The sequence below is a fragment of the Phyllobates terribilis genome, unplaced genomic scaffold, assembly GCF_046119375.1.
Source record: "Phyllobates terribilis strain yellow unplaced genomic scaffold, ASM4611937v1 Scaffold_131__1_contigs__length_4997060, whole genome shotgun sequence".
Lineage (NCBI taxonomy): Eukaryota > Metazoa > Chordata > Amphibia > Anura > Dendrobatidae > Phyllobates > Phyllobates terribilis.
In genome coordinates, this window is record NW_027362891.1 from 2,703,927 (window position 1) to 2,716,770 (window position 12,844).

Consider the following 12,844-nt stretch of genomic DNA (forward strand, 5'->3'; position numbering starts at 1 on the left):
CACAGTGTAATGCCCCCATTATGCCCCTTATACAAGATGTATGATGCTACCACACAATGTAATGCCCCCATTATGCCCCTTATGCAGGATGTATGATGCCCCCATTATGCCCCTTATGCAGTATGTATGATGCCCCTCACACAGTGTAATGCCCCCATTATGCCCCTTATGCAGTATGTATGATGCCCCCACACAGTGTATTGCCCCCATTATGCCCCTTATGCAGTATGTATGATGCCCCAAAAAGTTTAATGCCCCCATTATGCCCCTTATGTAGTATGTATTATGCCCCCACACAGTGTAATGCCCCCATTATGCCCCTTATGCAGTATGCAGGACATTGCCAGACCTCATGTGGCTGGAGTGTGTCAGCAGTTTCTGCAAGGTGAAGGCATTGAAGCTATGGACTGGCCCGCCTGTTCCCCAGACCTGAATCCGATTGAGCACATCTGGGACATCATGTCTCGCTCCATCTGTGTCACCCTGGCCTGGATGCCACAAAATGTATTAAAGCTGTGTCTGAGAGCAAGGGGGAGGTTCTCTAGTCAGGGGAACATTAGCATGCAATGCCTCCTGTCTCAGGCCAGTAGGGGGAGCAGGCTGCCCCTATAAAAGCTGGTGCTGGGGGCAGGGTTAGAGAGAACTGGATGGCCTGTCTCAGCATTGAGACTTGTCCCAGAGCAGAACAGGGACAGACAGTTGCACTGCACCTAAGAGTAATGTGGCAGGAGGAGAGCCACAAGCCAGAGACAAGAGGCGAAGAGAGCCTGTCTTGGCAGAAAGAGGACTTAATTTACCAGACTTTGGTGTCTGAGGCTGAGAGGATTCCACATCCCCCAGCAGAGAACCAGTCCGCAGGGCACTGTATATTCCTTGGCCTAAGAAGCCTGGAGGCCCTGCCACAACAGAAGGGACCAGTAAAGCCGTACAAGGCTGGGAGCAGAAAGGAACCCACGTCGCAGGCCATACAGGCGAGAATACACAGAAAGCTTGGAAACGTGGGCTGTTACCCTATCAGGAGGAGATAGCCAGAAGGAGCGCAGAAAGCACGGTAGGCCTACACCCTTACCGTGACCAGGGCCAATTTCCCCGTTGCTCTCAGACATCCAGGTCCCCCTCCTAGCCGGGACTGTTTATGGGTCAATTTACCTGTTCTAGTAAAGACCCTGGACTGCAACCTGTTGTCTGTGTGCTCCTTGCTTCTCCAGCACTATCAGCACTGGGACTCTCACCACCATCACTCCCACCATCCACTATACTGCCCTGGGGCCGCACTCTTCCCGTGGGGAGTCACACTACCCTAGCTGCACACCTCATCAGCCCCAGCGGTCGGCATGCAGCGGCGGTTCCTAATAACCGCAATCCACGGGTGGCGTAGTCGGACATAATCAATAGCACATAACGGACTACCACTGGCCTGACCACCCTGAGCCACGGAACCGGGTTGCCACTACTACTCCCATCGTTCCCAGACTGCCCGGATCCGAGTGCCCCACGGCCCAAGGGGCGAGTCAGCTTTGGCGTAGTCGGCAGGATTTTGTGCCCGCAACCACCGGGTACTGCGTGCCTGAAAAAGACTTTTGTAACTTACCTGTGGCGAAGTTTCCCGCCGTCCGGAGTCGTTTCCCGCCATCCGGAGCCGATTCCCGCCATCAGACGCCATCTTGGACTGTTTCCCGCCGTCTTCTGCCGTCTTCCCGCCATCCGCAGCTGTTTCTCGCCATCAGACGCCATCTTCAGGACGCCGCGCAGGAAGAAAAGGGACGTGGACTTCAAAACCGCGCGAGATCCGAAGCTCCGCCCCACGCACCGACGCTGCGCAAGGTCCTGGAAGGGAGAGAGAGCGACGCTGACGTCATCAGGACGCGACGCAAGGTCCTGGTCCAGAGCAGCAGCAGCGGAGCCGCGGCCTACAGAAGAGGATCGTCGGAAGGTAGGCCACGCTTAGCTAGGGGGGAGGAAGATGTCGGACACAGAGGCGCCCACTACCACCAACGCAGCTGCAGCAGCGGTGATGCCCTTTTCCCTGCCCTACATCCCTGGAGCGGCCTGGCTGCCCAAATACTCAGGGGAGCCCCATGCCCTAACTGACTTCAAGGAAAGGCTATACAGTTTGTTCCACGTTTACCCCCTGACAGAGGAACAGAAGGTCAGCATATTGACAGGGCAGTTAACTGGCGCAGCCCAAAGGGAGGTAAAATCATGGCCCACTGAGGATAAAAGGACTGTGAAGGGTATTCTGGCCCGGCTGCGGGGTACCTTTGACACACGTACCTCCGCTGAGATTAAAATGAAGTTCTATGGATGTAAGCAGCGGGCACAGGACAGCATCAGAGACTATGCCCTAAATCTGCAGGAAGCCTTGAGGGCTATTCAACAAACTGACCCTGGCAGTGTGCAGGAAACGGATAAGCTGCTAACAGAACAATTCATAGAAGGTCTGCTGTCTAGCGCCCACAGGGCCCAACTGCGTCTCATGTTCTTTCAGAACCCCGACCTAACCTTTGCCCAATTTAAGGACAGGGCCATAAGGGCGCTCCGTGAATCTGCAACCAGTGGCGCTATAAACCCCCGGCGCCCTGCTCTCACCAACCACCAGGAGGCGGCGCCCTCCTCTATGGATCCCGTGGGGGCTGATGCACAGGCCCTGAACCAAGCCCCGTCGAAAGACCTGCACCACCAAGTCCAGGAGCTGACCAGGAGCGTCGCGGCGTTGACCAGGACCGTCCAGGCGATGCAAGTGGACCCGTCAAGACCCATCGAGCTGGCGTCAAGTCCGGAGGATGTCCCGTGGCGTCGACAGAGGAGGATCCCGTTGTTCCGAGGGAGGCCCACAGACCGCTACGCAGAGGATGGACAGCCCATTTGCCGTCGATGCAACCAGCCCGGACACATTTCCAGGTACTGTAATTTAAAAGGGTCCAACCTGGGGCAAAGGGCCAACCCCCAGGCATAAGATCACCAGGCCCTTACAATTGGCGTAATAAGTACGTTGGGGGGCGCCCGGTTTTACCCGTGGTGCTGGACGGTATCCCCATGAGCGCCTTGCTGGATAATAGGTCACAAGTAACCACTATCCCTTATGTACTTTTTAAGCAGTATTGGACTGATGCTGATATCACACGGTATCCAGACAATAACTTGAGCATCATCGCCAGTAATGGCTTACCCATGCCGCAGATGGGGTTCAAGGAGATGACCATTAAAATTGGTAAAGTTGAACTGCCGGCACAGGGGGTGATTATTGTGGACATTGACCGTCGTGAAAGTCACCCTAAAATAACTGTGGGTACTAACGTAATTGAAAATTGTCTTTCAGAGGTAATTGTAATTCTACAACAGGTGGCGGTGAATGCTAGTTCCAGCCAACAGAGAGTCCTCAACAAGGAGATAAAAGCCCTGATGAGACGGCAGCAGGTAGAACTGTCTGGTGGTGAGATCGGTAGCGTAAGACTGAGTGACCCATTCCCCATTTCCATGCCTCCCAAAAGTGAAATGATGATCTGGTGTCGGACTGCAATCGGGTTGAGAGGTAGAGACTACCAAGCCATGGTAGAACCCGTGTACTCAGACAGCAGGCCCACCATTTTGACAGCCCGGGGGGTGGTTGATGTCCGTCATGGGAGGGTGCCCGTCCGCATCCTCAACATTGGGGAGAGGGAAGTACACTTACCCAGGTACGCTACACTCGCCAAACTGTTTGTTGTCGAACACAAAGCTATCAGGGCCGTGGAACCCTTGCCTCCATCTCCTCAGGCGGAGGGTAATGGCTCCCAGAAACAAAAGGAGGACTGGTGCCAGAAACTCCATGTGGGTGCTGACTCCACTCCCCTGCACCAAAAACAAGGAGTCTACCGGGTGGTACAGGAGTACGAGAGAGTCTTTAGTAAGCACCCGCTAGACTTCGGCAGAGTAAAAGGGATAGAACACCACATCCCCACAGGGAGCCACCCACCAATAAAAGAGAGGCACAGACCTGTACCCCCTGCACATTATCAGAACGCAAAGGGCATGCTAAGAGAGATGAAAGAAGCTGGGGTTATTAGAGACAGCTGTAGCCCCTGGGCAGCCCCCTTGGTTCTGGTCAAAAAGAAAGACGGCACCATGAGAATGTGCGTGGACTATAGACAAATCAACCGTATCACCCACAAAGACGCATATCCGCTGCCTAGAATAGAGGAGTCTTTAGCCGCACTAAAATCTGCTAACTTCTTTTCTACTTTGGACCTTACTAGCGGGTACTGGCAGGTTCCTGTGGCAGAGGCTGACAAGGAGAAGGCTGCCTTCACCACCCCGATGGGACTGAGTGAGTTCAACTGTATGCCCTTCGGGCTCTGCAACGCACCAGGGACCTTCCAGAGGCTGATGGAATGATGTCTAGGGCACCGAAACTTCGAGACGGTCCTCCTTTACCTGGACGACGTGATCGTCTATTCGAAGACCTACGAGGACCACCTAAAGCACCTGGCCGAGGTGTTCGAAGCCCTGGCAGGCTATGGCCTGAAGGTGAAACCATCGAAGTGTCACCTGCTGAAATCAAAGGACCAGTACCTAGGGCACGTGGTAAGCGCGGAAGGAGTGGCCCCCGACCCTGACAAGGTCACGGCAATCAAGAGCTGGCCAAGCCCCTCGAACATCAAAGAGGTGAGACAGTTTCTCGGGTTGGTAGGCTACTACCGAAGGTTCATCCCCGGGTTCACTAAGATGGCAGCTCCTATGCAGGACCTCCTGATCGGACAGTCTAAGTCCAGGAGCCAAAAGCCGCCCTTCAAGTGGGATAAACCGGAAGAGGAGTCCTTCCGCCAGCTAAAGATGGCCCTCACAGGGGACGAGATCCTGGCCTACCCTGATTATGGCCAGCCTTTCATTCTCCACACAGATGTCAGTAATGTGGGACTGGGAGCCGTACTGTCCCAAAACCAACAGGGCAGAGAAAGGGTGATCGCGTACGCCAGCCGGAAGCTGAGACCCACCAAGAGGAACCCGGAGAATTACAGCTCCTTCAAGCTAGAATTCTTGGCGGTGGTGTGGGCCGTGACGGAACGCTTCAAGCATTACCTGGCCTCCGCAAAGTTCACCGTGTACACGGACAACAACCCGTTGACACACCTGGACAATGCAAGACTGGGTGCCCTAGAACAGCGGTGGATGGCCCGTCTCTCCAACTATGACTGATCAAGTACCGGGCTGGCAAAACCAATGCCAACGCTGACGCCCTATCGAGGATGCCTCACTTATCTGAAGGTGACGAAGACCCAGAAGAGCTGGAGGAGGTAGAACTCCCCGCGTTTCACCGGTATGGAGCTGCTCAATACTCCCACCGCGTGAAGGAGGAGGATCTAACAACCGTGATGATAAATCCCCTACCTCAACACAGCTGGGCCGAGACCCAAGATAGTGACCCTGCCATCCGCCTGGTGAAAGATCTGCTGACCCAGGAAGATGCCCGCATAGATCCGGATGCTCCAGAGGAAGCCAAGCAGCTATGGAAAGAGAAGAGCAAGCTGTTCCTCTACGAAGGCAAGTTGTGCAGAAGGATTGTCAACCACCGGACGCACGAGCTGACCTGGCAAGTCGTGGTCCCAAGGCGGGATGCAGCTATGGTCCTGGGGGCTTACCATGACAGAGCGGGACACATCGGTTCGGTTGGAAGAAACTGGAGTTCCTACTAAGAGGAAGGTTCTTTTGGGTCGGCATGAGAGGAGCTGTAGAAAAATGGTGCAGAGACTGTGGCCCTTGTCACCTAAGGAGGAAGGACCGCACCAGCCAGAAGACACCCTTGAGGCCCATCGTCACCACGCAGCCTCTTGAGCTGGTAGCTCTGGACCATGTCAAATTGGCTCCCAGCCGGTCAGGATACATCTATGCCCTGACAATCGTGGACCACTATTCCCGTTTTCTAGTGGTGGTCCCAGTAAAAGACTTGACAGCCCAAACAGCGGCCAGAGCCTTCCAGCAATATTTCTGCCGTCCACACGGGTATCCGGAACAGGTCCTGACAGACCAGGGTCCAGCGTTCGAGGCTGAAATCTTCCAGGAGTTCGGCAACCTCTATGGCTGTAAGAAGATTCGGACAACGCCTTACCACCCACAAACCAACGGGATGTGTGAGAAGATGAACAATATAGTCATTGATCTCCTGAAGACGTTGCCCCTGGAGGAGCGCAGCCTGTGGCCAGAAAAACTGCCGGACCTGATAGACTTATACAATCATATCCCGATGAATGCTACCAACTGCACCCCGGCTTACCTGATGCGACCCAGACCGGGTAAGCTGCCTATAGACCTGGAGATGGGAGTCCTAACGCCTGAGGACACCTCCCCGGATGCGGACTGGGATACGGAAAGGCAACTGCAGTACAAGAAGGTGCAGTAGACTGTGGAGAAGAGCCTGGCCCAGGTGAGAGAGAGGCAAGAAAAACTCTTCAACCAACACGCCCCTGCTGGTCCCCTAGAACCTGGTGAGCAAGTCCTAAAGCGAAAAAGAAGGCTTCACAAGTTGGACGACCAGTGGGAAAGGGAACCCTACACCGTACTGCAGTCTGATCACGACAACCCGAAGGTGTGCGTGATCACCAAGGACGGAGGAGAAACCACTAGTACCGTCTCCAGAGACCATCTCAAAAGATGCCCCGAGCAACTCCGTAGTGCAGAAGAGGATCAGAGTGACCTTGAACCCGCAGAGGACAAGGAAGAAATGATCAGCACCGTTCTCGGAGAGTTCCCTCAGTCCTGGACTCGCATAAATGATGCCATAGTGGTACCCGTCCTGCATTTCCTGCAACCGGCACAGCAACAACCAACACCAGAGCCGGAAGGTGAAGAGGAGCAAGCGGTTCCAGAGGCAGAAGAGCCTGTACCAGCAGCCCAGGAGAGTCAACCCTCTGCTGACAGTGAGCCTGCCATGCCTGCGGTAAGCCAAAGGACCCGCAGACAGCTGCCTTCCCTACCTGTACACCCAGCTGGTAGCTGTACCCCTAACGCTAGTGGGGAAAGCCAGGTTGGTCCACCACCAGACAGTGGGCTACGTAGGTCAACCAGGAGCACAAAGGGGCTGATACCCGCTCGCTGGAGAATATAGAGCGCACTAAAATTGTAAATAACCTTGTTGCCAAATGTTGAATTGTTTGCAAAGTTACATGCATGTTTGGTAATTCCGTGTTTCAGTTTCTTGCAGTTACTGTAAGGACTCACAGGTTATGGACTTTTTATAACCGGGACCTGGTATGGACTGCGTTCGGAGCCTAACCAAGGAATGAACTAAGACTGTGAAGGACTTGGGGTAGGACAGACCCCCACCTGGTTAAGGCTCCCCGTTGTATTGGTGATATGGACACCCGGTCACAGGCCACACTGTGACCTTAAGAACTCAATTTGTGCGTCGTCTGTCTATTAATGTCTATTAATGTTTTATTGTCTTTGTTTATTGTTTAGTCCCGGAGTACTAAATTTCACTAGGGGGGAATGTGTCACCCTGGCCTGGATGCCACAAAATGTATTAAAGCTGTGTCTGAGAGCAAGGGGGAGGTTCTCTAGTCAGGGGAACATTAGCATGCAATGCCTCCTGTCTCAGGCCAGTAGGGGGAGCAGGCTGCCCCTATAAAAGCTGGTGCTGGGGGCAGGGTTAGAGAGAACTGGATGGCCTGTCTCAGCATTGCGACTTGTCCCAGAGCAGAACAGGGACAGACAGTTGCACTGCACCTAAGAGGAAGTGTGGCAGGAGGAGAGCCACAAGCCAGAGACAAGAGGCGAAGAGAGCCTGTCTTGGCAGAAAGAGGACTTAATTTACCAGACTTTGGTGTCTGAGGCTGAGAGGATTCCACATCCCCCAGCAGAGAACCAGTCCGCAGGGGACTGTATATTCCTTGGCCTAAGAAGCCTGGAGGCCCTGCCACAACAGAAGGTACCAGTAAAGCCGTACAAGGCTGGGAGCAGAAAGGAACCCACGTCGCAGGCCATACAGGCGAGAATACACGGAAAGCTTGGAAACGTGGGCTGTTACCCTATCAGGAGGAGATAGCCAGAAGGAGCGCAGAAAGCACGGTAGGCCTACACCCTCACCCTGACCAGGGCCAATTTCCCCGTTGCTCTCAGACATCCAGGTCCCCCTCCTAGCCGGGACTGTTTTTGGGTCAATTTACCTGTTCTAGTAAAGACCCTGGACTGCAACCTGTTGTCTGTGTGCTCCTTGCTTCTCCAGCACTATCAGCACTGGGACTCTCACCACCATCACTCCCACCATCCACTATACTGCCCTGGGGCCGCACTCTTCCCGTGGGGAGTCACACTACCCTAGCTGCACACCTCATCAGCCCCAGCGGTCGGCATGCAGCGGCGGTTCCTAATAACCGCAAATCCACGGGTGGCGTAGTCGGGCATAAACATCAGCACATAACGGACTACCACTGGCCTGACCACCCTGAGCCACGAAACCGGGTTGCCACTACTACTCCCATCGTTCCCCTACTGCCCGGATCCGAGTACCCCACGGCCCAGGGGGCGAGTCACATCCACCAACGTCGCGTTGCACCACTGACTGTTCAGGAGTTGGCTGATGCTTTAGTCTAGGTCTGGGAGGAGATCCCACAGGAGACCATCCGCAACCTCATCAGGAGCATGCCCAGGCGTTGTAGGGAGGTCATACAGGCACGTGGAGGCCACACACAATACTGAGCTTTCATCTGTGAAGAGCAGAGGGCACCAGTGGCGACTTTGCCAATCCTGGTGTTCTGTGGCAAATGTCAAGCCTCCTGCTCGGTGTTGGGCTGTGAGCACAACCCCCATCTGTGGACATCGGGCCCTCATACCACCCTCATGGAGTCGGTTTCTAACCGTTTGTGCAGACACATGCACATTTGTGGCCAGCTGGAGGTCATTTTGCAGGGCTCTGGCAGTGCTCCTCCTGTTCCTCCTTGCACAAAGGAGGAGGTAACGGTCCTGTTGCTGGGTTGTTGCCCTCCTATGGCTCCCTGCACATCTCCTGGTATCTGCTCCATGCTCTGGACACTGTGCTGACAGACACAGCTACACTTCTTGCCACAGCTCGCACTGATGTGCCATCCTGGATGAACGGCACTACCTGAGCAACTTCTGTGGGTTGTACTGTAGACACTGCCTAATGCTAATGTACCTCTAGGGGTGAGAGCAATGGCAAAATGAAAAAGTGACCAAAACATCAGCCAAAAAGAATGAGAACAGAGAAATGGTCTGTGGTCACCACCTGCAGAACCACTCCTTTATAGGGGGTATCTGGCTAATTGCCTATCATTTCTACCAGTTGTCTGCTCCATTTGCACAACAGCAGGAGAAATTGATTCACAATCCGTGTTGCTTCATAACTGGACAGGTAGATTTCACAGAAGTGTTATTGACTTGGAGTTGTGATGTTTAAGTGTTCCCTTTATTTTTTGAGCAGTGTGTGTATATATATAATATATTTACATATTTTTATTGATCATATTAAAATTGTACATATACACTGTGTTCCAAATTATTATGCAAATAATATTTTCTCAGATTTTCCCAAATTACCTATATGAATTGCAGTCATTGTAATTTTCCAGTCAATAACTATTAGAGTACAATTGAACGGTTTTTGTACAAACTGCCTATGATAACAGTATATTTTTTAAAAAATAAAAAACTCAAACTGCACTCAAAATGCATGTTCCAAATTATTATGCACAGCAGAGTTTTCAACCTTTTCATTTTAATAAAGAACAAAAAAATGGTCATTTTTGAAATTCTAAGCATTAGCAGGTTATTACAAACTGAAATCAAACAGTTTTCAACTCAAAACTTTATTCTAGGTGATGTTACATTTGCACATAGGACCCCTTGTTCGAAAGGAGCTTCTGAACTCTCTCGTCCATTGAATTTGTCAGGTTTTGGATGGTTTCTGCTTTAATTGTTGTGCATGAGGACAGAATACCCTCCCAGAGCTGTTGCTTAGATGTGAACTGCCTCCCGCCATCATAGACACTCCTTTTGATGATGCTCCAGAGGTTCTGAATGGGGTTGAGGTCAGGGGAGCATGGGGGCCACACCATAAGTTTGTCCCCTTTTATGCCCATAGCAGCCAGAGATGCAGATGTGTTATGTGCATCATGAGACGGTGCATTATCATGCATGAAATGATCTTGATGGTCCAGATGGATGGAGTGGAGGATGGCTGGTTGATGGACACCCCATGCAAACACGGCTACAGCGCCAACAAGGAGGAGGTGGAGTAATGTTTTGGGCTGGAATCATGGGGAGAGAGATTGTCGGCCCTTTTAGGATCCCTGAAGGGGTAAAGATGAACTCCATAATGTATGTTGAGTTTCTCAAACAGCACTTGCTTCCATGGTTCAAGAAGAAGAACCGTGCATTCCGCAGCAAGATCATTTTCATGCATGATAATGCCCCGTCTCATGCTGCACATAACACATCTGCATCTCTGGCTGCTATGGGCATAAAAGGGGACAAACTTATGGTGTGGCCCCCATGCTCCCCTGACCTCAACCCCATTGAGAACCTCTGGAGCATCATCAAAAGGAGTGTCTATGATGGCGGGAGGCAGTTCACATCTAAGCAACAGCTCTGGGAGGGTATTCTGTCCTCATGCAAAACAATTGAAGCAGAAACCATCCAAAACCTGACAAATTCAATGGACGAGAGAGTTCAGAAGCTCCTTTCGAACAAGCGGTCCTATGTGCAAATGTAACATCACCTAGAATAAAGTTTTGAGTTGAAAACTGTTTGATTTCAGTGTGTAATAACCTGCTAATGCTTATAATTTCAAAAAAGACCATTTTTTTGTTCTTTATTAAAATTAAAAGGTTGAAAACTCTGCTGTGCATAATAATTTGGAACATGCATTTTGAGTGCAGTTTGAGTGTTTTATTTTTTTAAATATACTGTTATCATAGGCAGTTTGTACAAAAACCTTTCAATTGTACTCTAATAGTTATTTGACTGGAAAATTACAATGACTGCAATTCATATAGGTAATTTGGGAAAATCTGAGAAAATAATATTTGCATAATAATTTAGAACACAGTGTATACAGACTACAAAGTATGGCAGTATCAGCGATCAAGCAGACAAGGGCTGGAGAGAGCAGGAGAGACGTTAGAAAGACGCTCGAGAGAGAGAGAGCAGGAGAGACGCTAGAAAGACGCTCGAGAGAGAGAGCAGGAGAGATGCTCGAGATCAGGAGAGACGCTCGAGAGAGAGAGCAGGAGAGACGCTCAAGAGAGAGAGCAGGAGAGACGCTCGAGAGAGAGAGAGCAGGAGAGACGCTCAAGAGAGAGAGCAGGAGAGACGCTCGAGAGAGAGAGCAGGAGAGACGCTCGAGAGAGAGAGAGCAGGAGAGACGCTCGAGAGAGAGAGCAGGAGAGACGCTAGAAAGACGCTCGAGAGAGAGAGAGCAGGAGAGACGCTCGAGAGAGAGAGCAGGAGAGACGCTCAAGATCAGGAGAGACGCTCGAGAGAGAGAGCAGGAGAGACGCTCGAGAGAGAGAGCAGGAGAGACGCTCGAGAGAGAGCAGGAGAGACGCTAGAGAGAGAGAGCAGGAGAGACGCTCGAGAGAGAGAGAGCAGGAGAGACGCTCGAGAGAGAGAGAGCAGGAGAGACGCTCGAGAGAGAGCAGGAGAGATGCTCGAGAGAGAGAGCAGGAGAGACGCTAGAAAGACGCTCGAGAGAGAGAGCAGGAGAGACGCTCGAGAGAGAGAGCAGGAGAGACGCTCGAGAGAGAGCAGGAGAGACGCTAGAAAGACGCTCGAGAGAGAGAGCAGGAGAGACGCTCGAGAGAGAGAGCAGGAGAGACGCTCGAGAGAGAGCAGGAGAGACGCTCGAGAGAGAGAGCAGGAGAGACGCTAGAAAGACGCTCGAGAGAGAGAGCAGGAGAGACGCTCGAGAGAGAGAGCAGGAGAGACGCTCGAGAGAGAGCAGGAGAGACGCTCGAGAGAGAGAGCAGGAGAGACGCTCGAGAGAGAGAGAGCAGGAGAGACGCTCGAGAGAGAGACAGCAGGAGAGAGGCTCGAGAGAGAGAGCAGGAGAAACGTTCGAGAGAGTGAGCAGGAGAGACGCTCGAGAGAGAGAGCAGGAGAGACGCTCGAGAGAGAGAGCAGGAGAGATGCTCGAGAGAGAGAGAGAGCAGGAGAGACGCTCGAGAGAGAGAGCAGGAGAGACGCTCGAGAGAGAGCAGGAGAGACGCTAGAGAGAGAGAGCAGGAGAGACGCTCGAGAGAGAGAGAGCAGGAGAGACGCTCGAGAGAGAGAGAGCAGGAGAGACGCTCGAGAGAGAGCAGGAGAGACGCTCGAGAGAGAGAGCAGGAGAGACGCTAGAAAGACGCTCGAGAGAGAGAGCAGGAGAGACGCTCGAGAGAGAGAGCAGGAGAGACGCTCGAGAGAGAGAGCAGGAGAGACGCTCGAGAGAGAGAGAGCAGGAGAGACGCTTGAGAGAGAGAGAGCAGGAGAGACGCTCGAGAGAGAGAGCAGGAGAGACGCTCGAGAGAGAGAGCAGGAGAGACGCTCGAGAGAGAGAGAGCAGGAGAGACGCTCGAGAGAGAGAGCAGGAGAAACGTTCGAGAGAGTGAGCAGGAGAGACGCTCGAGAGAGAGAGCAGGAGAGACGCTCGAGAGAGAGAGCAGGAGAGACGCTCGAGAGAGAGAGAGAGCAGGAGAGACGCTCGAGAGAGAGAGCAGGAGAGACGCTCGAGAGAGAGAGAGCAGGAGAGATGCTCGAGAGAGAGAGAGCAGGAGAGACGCTAGAGAGAGAGAGACGCTCGAGAGAGAGAGCAGGAGAGACGCTCAAGAGAGAGAGAGCAGAAGAGACGCTCGAGAGAGAGAGAGACGCTCGA